The following is an 8,848-nucleotide window of genomic DNA, read 5'->3' on the forward strand; positions in this document are numbered from 1 at the left end:
CCAGGGACCTCCATTCCTGGACTGCAAAATCAATCACTCCCTCTTTTTGTTATAAAACATCTACTTTTACATTTCCGACCCTCACAGTCAGTCCTGATAGCAAATATTCACTATTGTACCACAAGTGTCTTATCCATCTCCTTTCATTAGCCCCATTTCCACAGATTGGAAACCATTCAGTCGAGATTCTACCTTCCTTCACCCCATCTGGAACTAGGCTTCCTCTTGAAAGCTTGTAAGCCAGTCACTTATTGCCTTTGTAGCCCCCCAATTTTGGGCAGCCAATGTCCAAGTTGCCCATCCCTGTCAACCCTGTGTCCGAGGGGATGGGAGTGATCCTCGCTGTAAAGATTTGCTTCCTTTTTTGAGCTACTACATCCATAAGTATAGGTGAAGTTCATCAGATTGTAGCGGGTTACTCTTTTTTTCCCCCTTCACTCATTCTTTCTACAAGGATGGTTAGCTATCAGCTCTGCTGTCACAGGGCAGTGCAGGTCTAGACATGGAGCACATAATTATGTTTATTTTAAATTACTTTTAAAAAACTTTATATTGTGAATTGAGTGAAGGTTTACAGAGCAGATCACCAATTTTGCATTCAACAAATCATACACTTCAATTCTTATCTTAAACCCTATGTAGAAAGATATACAGTGTTTTCAAACAGAGCAGAGTACTGTTGTTGTCATTGAGTCGGTACCAACCCATAGCGACCTTATGTACAGCAGAACGAGACACTGCCCGATCCTGGGCCAACCTCACTACTGTTGCCACACTGAATCCATTGATGCTGCCATTTGTCTAATCCACATCGTTGGGGGTCTTCCTCTTTTGCTCTGACCCTCCACCTTATCAAACATGATATCCTTCTCCAGAGACTGGTCCCTTCTGACAATATGGCCAAAGTATGAGAGTATGTTGTTAGGTACCATCAAGTCAGTAACAACTCATAGCAACCTTATGCACAGTAGAATGAAACACTGCCAAGTCCTTGCCAACCTCACAATTGTTGCCATGCTTGAGCCCATTGATGCTGCCACTTTGCCAATTCATCTCACTGGGGGTCTTCCTCTTTTTCTCTGACTCTCCACCCCACCAAACATGATATGCTTCTCCAGCGACTGCTCCCTCCTGACAATTTGTCCGAAGTATGAGAGACGAAGTTTGGCCATCTTGGCCTCCAAAGAGCACTCAGACTGCACTTCTTCCAACACAGATCTATTGGTTCTATGGGCAGCCCATGGCACTTTCAATATTTGCCTCCAACACTGTAACTCAAAAGCATCTGTTCTTCTACGGTCTTCCTTATTCACTTATGTTGTTGTTGTTGTTAAGTGCCATCGAGTCAGTTCTGACACATAGCAACCTTGTGTAGGGTTTCCAAGGAATAGGAAAGCTTAAAAACATGCATTCTCTTTGACCAACATGTTCTGCTTCTGGGAAGAGAAAACAACCAGAGGTATGGTCAACAGTTGGGTGAACATTTTTTCAAGCAGAAGATAGGTTCTGGTGTGGCGCTGTGGGTTAATGCACTGGATTGCATAGTTGATTTGATCTGCAAGATCGGCAGTTCAAGCTCACCAGCTGCTCCTTGGAAACCCTCTACAGGGTCACTATGGGTCAGAACCGACTCTTTGGCACACAACGACAACAACAGGCTCACTATGAGCTGGAATTGACTCAACTGCAGTATGTCTGTGCTTTCTAAGGAACACTGAACTGAACCAATGTGAACAGACTATGCTTTGGGGTTCTTCTTTAGCGGGGTTGTCTCTTCCTTGTTTCCAGGAGGAATCATGGTTACTATGCACTCTTACGTGAGGTAAGGAGACAACAGAGCAAGCAGAATCACATATAGTTTCCGATCATTGGTTTGAAGTTCAGTTCTAGAATCTGAATTTCATAAAAACTAGGCCTTCACTCTTTTTGCAGATTCATATCTCATTTGTAAATCAGACTACAATTTGGCAAACAGAGCTGTGAGAACAAAAATGTTCTGAGTACCAAATGCCCAACTGTTGTTGTTAGTTTCATCGTTACAAGACATGCTACTAACAAACTTTAAGACTTACGATTCCAAAGGCATCAGTGTAGTAAGCTGGAGGTGTCCTCCTAACAAAACTAACCAGCAATGCCAAAAACAAGAAAAGAAAGACAGAGGGGAAAGAAAGGAAGGAAAAATCTCAAAGTACCAGATCATAAACATTCTGTGGAGTGTTGAGTTTCAGGATGAATGGGGCGTAGGCTCTCACACCCACATCTTTCTCTTCTGAAGACACTAGCCGAGGCAAGATTCCAATGCTGACATCAATCGGTCACTGTGGAGGCTGACCTAGAATGAACCATGGCTGCTTTTCCACAGTCTCTTCTGGAAATTATTAAGAGAGGGAGACCAGAGACCAACATTTGAGAAAATGCCAAGAGTTTGTTTATTCTGATCCGGTCCCTTAGAGACACAAATGCACAAGGAATTCTGAACATGATGAAAGAAATCACAATGTTGTCACCTGTTATTTCTACGTCAAAGTCTTGCTAAAAGAGAGGTGTGCTCATGAAATCTCTCTCGGCCAAGATCAAGGGTTCTCTGCTTCCATAGAAACTTCAAATAGGTCCTTAACCTCCAATAACTGGAACCCCAGAAGGGAGAGCTGCTCCAAAACACATTGGGGTCCATGTAAGTGACAACCCTTTATGCTAGTATGGGTCTCTCACTGGCAAAACCACACAGCTGTTTCCTAAATCAAATATCAATTTGTTAGATTATTTTTACTGGTGGCATTGGGGTAATTGCTTCCGTAAAATATCTGTTCTATAATTAGAAAACAATGATTCCTTTGCCCCAACTGAGTGTAATTACTTTTGGGTATCAGAGGGAAAGTTTCAGAATTCTCATTAAAATTCATGAGAGTTATTTGTCGTGGGATTTTGCTTTTCAATTTCTTCTCAAGTAGCTAGGAGACTGTTAAAAAAAAACCAAAAACGTGTTTATTAGCATTTTATAGGCAGTCGCAGAATAAAGGATAAGCACTGGATCACAAGGTCAGCTGTTCAAACTCACTAGCTACTCCTCAGAAACCCTGTACAAGGTCACTAGGGTCAGAACTGACTCGACTTTTCAACAGCACTCAGCAACCACAATAGACTAAATGGGAAGCATTGAACCGCAAGGTGGGTTTAAATTGCAAGGTCAGTGGTTCAAATTCACCAGCCACTCCTCAGAAAGCCCATGCAGGGTCACTATGTGTCCAAATCATCATTAACAACAACAGAATAAAGCAGAACTCCCAAATCTGGGTGGTCTTGTTGATACAAATGACTTCAGTGAATTCAATCTTGTAGGTTCTAATGAATTCCATTTTGAAGAAAAGTCAGTGGAAATCAGAGTGTTCAAGGTCTTTCCAGGCAAGTCTGTAAATACTGACGTGATGGATCAAATTGTGTCTCCCTACTACAAATCGGGCTGCTAACCTCAAGGTCGGCAGTTCGAAACTACCAGCTGTTCCGCAGGAGAAAGATGAGGCTTTCTGCTCCCGTAAAGATTTACAGCCTCGGAAACCCTGTGCAGGGTCATTATGAGTTGGAACTGACTCCACGGTACTTATCAACAACAACAACAACTCTGCAAATTCATTTGAACTTCAAGGTTGGTGGTTCAAGCTCACCAGCTGCTCCTTGGAAACCCTATACAGAGTTGCTATGGGTTGGAATCGACTCAACAGCAGCTGATACCAACAACAACTCTGCAAAAGAGGTGTTGGAATCTGTAACCTACCTGCCTGTTTGGAAGTAGGATTTCTTTGCTATGTTGATTAGACTATAATTGAGTAGGGTAGGTTCTCAATTTCATCATTTCTGAGCTATAAAAAGAGGAAATTATCTACTTAGAAAAACAAGGGGAAGATGGACAACAAGTGAAGATTGTCTACAAGTCTAGGGACCAAGTCCGCCTGGTGCTACCTATAGGGAAAGAACCAATGGCTGAAATCCTGATTTGGACTTTTAACCTCCAGAACTTTGAGAAAATAAATTTCTGTTCTTTAAAGCCATCTCTTGTGATATTTCTGTTTGAGTAGCTAAAGTTGAAAACTCATTCTAGGGATCACTCCACAACTTGAATGTAAGGTCTGTGTTGGAGACTAATGACTATCACAGATACCCAGGGTGTTCTGATGACCTCTGGCCAATAGTGTCTGTGCAGGTAGGTTTGCTGGCATTCCACACCTCCTAAGGAAGTGCTGGACTTGCTGGTTGTTTCCCAAGATTTCATAGCCCATACATATCACCCTGAGCTCTCACTTGGCCTACAGTTCTTCCTGAAACACGTCCGGGCTCTGATCTTGCTGCGTTTATTCTGTCCCTTGAGCTAGCTCCCCAATCTCAGCACTACTCTGATTTCATCAATTTCCTAAATTCAGCCTCACTGAATCTTTCACTTCTCTTTCGCCTGTTTCCAAAGCTAGACACTTTCCTGGTGCTAGTCAAACAAAGAGAACATTCCTCCCTCTATCCTGACTTTTCCAAACTCCTTGGCCTTTGCAGACCACTCTTTTCCTGAGCAAGATCATTGGTCTGGCTCTGACCTATGCTTTCTCTTCTTACTACACTCTTTTTCCCAGCTAACCTCATTCTCTTGTGCAACTTCAATGCCCTCTGTTTGCTGTGAAAGGAACCCTGGTGGCATAGTGGGTTATGCACTGGGTTGTTAACCACGAGGTCAGCAGTTCAAATCCATCAGCTGCTCAGAGGGAGAAAGATGAGTTTTTCTGTTCCCATAAAGATTTACAGCCTCAGAAACCATGCATAGGGTTGCTATGAGTTGGAATCGACTCCGTGGCCGTGGGTTTATTATTTGCTGCTAAACTTTCAGTCCATGTAGTAGACAAATCTGCCTCCTAGATGTATGTAGGAAACAAACAACTGGACTGCTTGTGGATGTCTTAGAGGCTTCGCAAACTCAGATGCCCCAAAGTGAAGTCATCCTCTTTGCCCCCAAACCTATTTCTCCTCCAGTACCTCACACCAGTGTGTTGTAATACCATCTTCACAGCTTCCCAGTCATCTATGAGTATAACTATGTCAAAACTTATGAAATGGAACACTTTTTCTTAAAGTCTGTTTTGTTTGATATTACCATAACCCTTCCAGATCTCTTATGATTGAAATTATACACTTTAAACATGCACAATGGTTTAGATGACAATTATACCTCAAAGTGTGTGTGTGTGTTAAGGTAACCAGCTGAAAATCTCGCACAACCACACACCTGAGCCTAAGAGAATCTGATTCAGCCGTCCAAGCTCCTGACACTGTAATTGCTGCTGCTTCTGCAATGCAGACAGACAGCTGTACTTGGTGTGGTCGGTGTGCTTAGACTTGCCAATGCTGGATGCTTTTGGAACAAGGCACGGTGGTCTCTTAGGTACTCTGAAGGGAGAGTCTATGAATTCCAGGTTCCTTCAGGGTAATCTGGCAATAGCTGGAACACTTTACAAATATCCTTATCTCTGAATTCCATGTCTAGGAATTGCATGTCTAGGAATTCATCCCAAAGAAAAACAATAGCTTCTGGCAAAGATTTATTTACAGGTGTGTCAAGCACAATGTTTACTAGAAAAATTAGAAAATCAGTCTGTAGTATGGACTCTTACGCATTGAGATAACTGTCTCCTCCCCCAAACAACAGAACTCATTGCGATCTAGCTGATTTGTATCAACCCTATAGACTGCTGGTGTGGCGCTGTGGGATCAGCACTAGACTACAAACCAAAAAGTTGGCAGTTCAAACTCATCACATGCTCCTTGGAAACCCTATACAGAGTCGCTATGAGATGGAACTGATTCAACAGCACTTAACAACAACAATAGGACAGAGTGGAAATACCCCCTAGAGTTTTCAAGGCTGAAATTGTTACAGGAGCAGACTGTCTCAACTTATCCTGCAAAGCAACTGGTGGGTTCCAACCGCTGACTTTCAGTTAGCATCTGAGTTTCGGTTAACCACCACATAACTGTTGTTGTTAAGCGTCGTGGACTCAGTTCCAACTCATAGCAACACTGTATAGAGTTTCTGAGGCTTTCAATCTTTGCAGGAGTAGAAAGCCTCGTCTTTCTTCATCAGAGTAGCTAGGAGTTTGAAGATTCTCAGTCCAATGCTTATCGTATGCTCCCCTGAAACAAATTGTTGTTAAGTGCTGGGGAGTTAGTTCTGACTCATAGAGACCCTCTTCATGGGTTTCTGAGGAGTAGCTGGTGGGTTTGAACTGCCAATCTTGTGATTTGCAGTGCAGTGCTTATCCTATAGTACCACACCAGGACTCATGAAACAACTATTGTTGTTGTTAAGTGCTGTTGAGTCAGGTCCAATTCATAGTGACCCGGAATAGGGCTTCTGAAGAGCGGCTGGTGGGCTTGAACTGTTGACCTGTGGTTCGAAGTCCAGTGCTGACCCTACAGTGCCAAACCAGGACACACACTCTCCCTATGTGTATATATACATAGCCCATAGGACCACACCAGGAAACAACTATGGGAGTAGACTATTTCCTGACCTCCACAGAACCCCAGATATAATATTATGAGTCTTCCTGGATTGTAATCAAGTACAAGTAATGTATGTGAAAAAAACCCCAACAGCCTGGGAAACCCACTTTCAAAAGGAAGTGTGGTTCCTTTGGATAGGAGAGTGTTTGTTGTTGTTAGGTGCCATTGAGTCAGTACCGCCTCATAGGGACCCTATCTATGCACAACAGAATGAAACACTGTCTGGTCCTGCGCCAACCTCACAATCATTACTACACCTGAACCCATTGCTGCTGCCACTATGCCAATCCATCTCATTGGGGGTCTTCCTCTTTTACTTTGACTTGTCACTTTAGCAAACATGATGTCCTTCTCCAGGAACTGGTCCCTTCTGGCAATCTGTTTGAACTATGAGAGATGAAGTCTGGCCATCTTGGCTTCCAGGGAACATTCTGGCTGTACTTCTTCCAACACAGATTGTTTTGTTCTTTTGGCAGTCCATGGTACTTTTAATATTTTCTTCCAACACCATAACTCAAATGTTTCAATTCTTCTATGGTCTTTCTTATTCAATGTCTAACTGTCACATGTATATGAGGTTATTGAAAATACCATGGTTTGGGTCAGATGCACCTCAATTCTCAAGCTGACATCTTTGCTCTTCAACACTTTAAAGAGGTCTTGTGCAGCAGATTTGCCTAATGCAGTACATTGTTTGATTTCTTGACTGCTGCTTCCAGCTGACGGTTGATCCAAGCAAAATGAAGTCTTTGACAACTTCAACCTTTTCTCCATTTACCGTGATGTTATTTATTGGTCCAGTGGTGAGGATCTTTGTTTTCTTTACACTGAGGTGCAATCCATACCGAAGCCTATGGTCTTTGATCTTCTTCAGTAAGTATTTTACGTCCTCTTCACTGTCAGCAAGCAAGGTTGTATCATCTGCACATCACAGGTTTTTAATGAGTCTTCCTTTAGTCCTGATAGATACCACGTTTTTCTTCATATATATATAGAAGTGCAGAGGACCCTTCTTACATCCTATTCTTTGTGCTATTTCTGGGTATTTTCCAAAATGTTCACAAATGACTATAAAGTAATTTTTTTGTTGGATAAGACTATACATGTTGTTGCTGTTAAACTGCCATCGAGTTGATTGACTCATAGCAACCTTACATAAGGTTTCTGAGGAGCAGCTGGTGGGTTTGAACCGTGACCTTGTGATTTGAAGTCCAGTGTTTATTCTACAGCACCATACTAGGAGTCTGAGACTATAAATACGTATCATTAAAAAAGAAACTACACCTGTGTGCAAGATTTCTTTCCTTTTCTTTCTGGAAAAAAACGATACCCCTTCCCCAGCACTACCCCCACCATTTTTTGTTTTCTCAAAATCTTCTCACTCTAATGTCTCCTCATTTGGGATCTAGACATTCAGACATGTGCTGTGGATGAAACTCAGCTAGCAGACTGACCAATAGAAGCTTTCTTATTCTTTCTTATTTAAAGGACCCATGTTATATTGGGGGCAGGAAAAAGCCCCATGCTGTTGTTATGTGCCATGGAGTCGGTTTCAACTCATGATGACCCTTTTTGAGGGGCAGCTGGTGGGTTTGAACCACCAACCTTGTTGTTAGCAGTCTCGCGCTTATCCTACAGTGTCACACCAGGACTCCACTAGAAAACACCATTCTCAGGCACCCTGAAAAGTTGTTGTTGTTGTTGATAAGTGTTGATAAGTCTACTCTGACTCATAGAGACCCTGTATAGAATCTCTGAGGTTTTAATCTTCTCAGGAGCCTCATCTCTTTCCCGCTGAGTGGCTGGTGGGCTCGAACCATGGAACTTGTGGTTCGCAGTCCAGTACTTATTTATGGAGCTGTTTGTTCCTACTTTGGAAAGGGGTGATCAATTATTATTATTTTTGGTGATTGAATCCTCTATTTGAAATTAATATTTTGCATTTGCTTTAATTTTCTTAGGCAGGAAAATTTCCAGTGGTTTTACCTGATGAGAACATAAATACCCAATGTAAAAAAGAAGAGCACCAAAAGCCAGACAAAATAAAAGAAAGCAATTTTCCTTTTCTCCCCAACTGCCTTTCCCATCACCCAAGTCAGCACGTGTCTACACTGTAGTCAGTAAACAACTCTCCCTTCCCTCCCACCCCTGGTAACCACCATAGAATGTTTATTATAGTGTGAAAACCTTTTCTTGACTTTTTACAGTAGTTGTTGTTGTTGTTGTTGTTAAGTGCCATGGAGTCGGTTCTGACTCATAGCGACCCTGTACAGGGTTTCCGAGGCTGTAAATCTTTACGGGAGCAGAA

The sequence above is a fragment of the Chrysochloris asiatica genome, unplaced genomic scaffold (assembly GCF_000296735.1).
Source record: "Chrysochloris asiatica unplaced genomic scaffold, ChrAsi1.0 scaffold00007, whole genome shotgun sequence".
NCBI lineage: Eukaryota > Metazoa > Chordata > Mammalia > Afrosoricida > Chrysochloridae > Chrysochloris > Chrysochloris asiatica.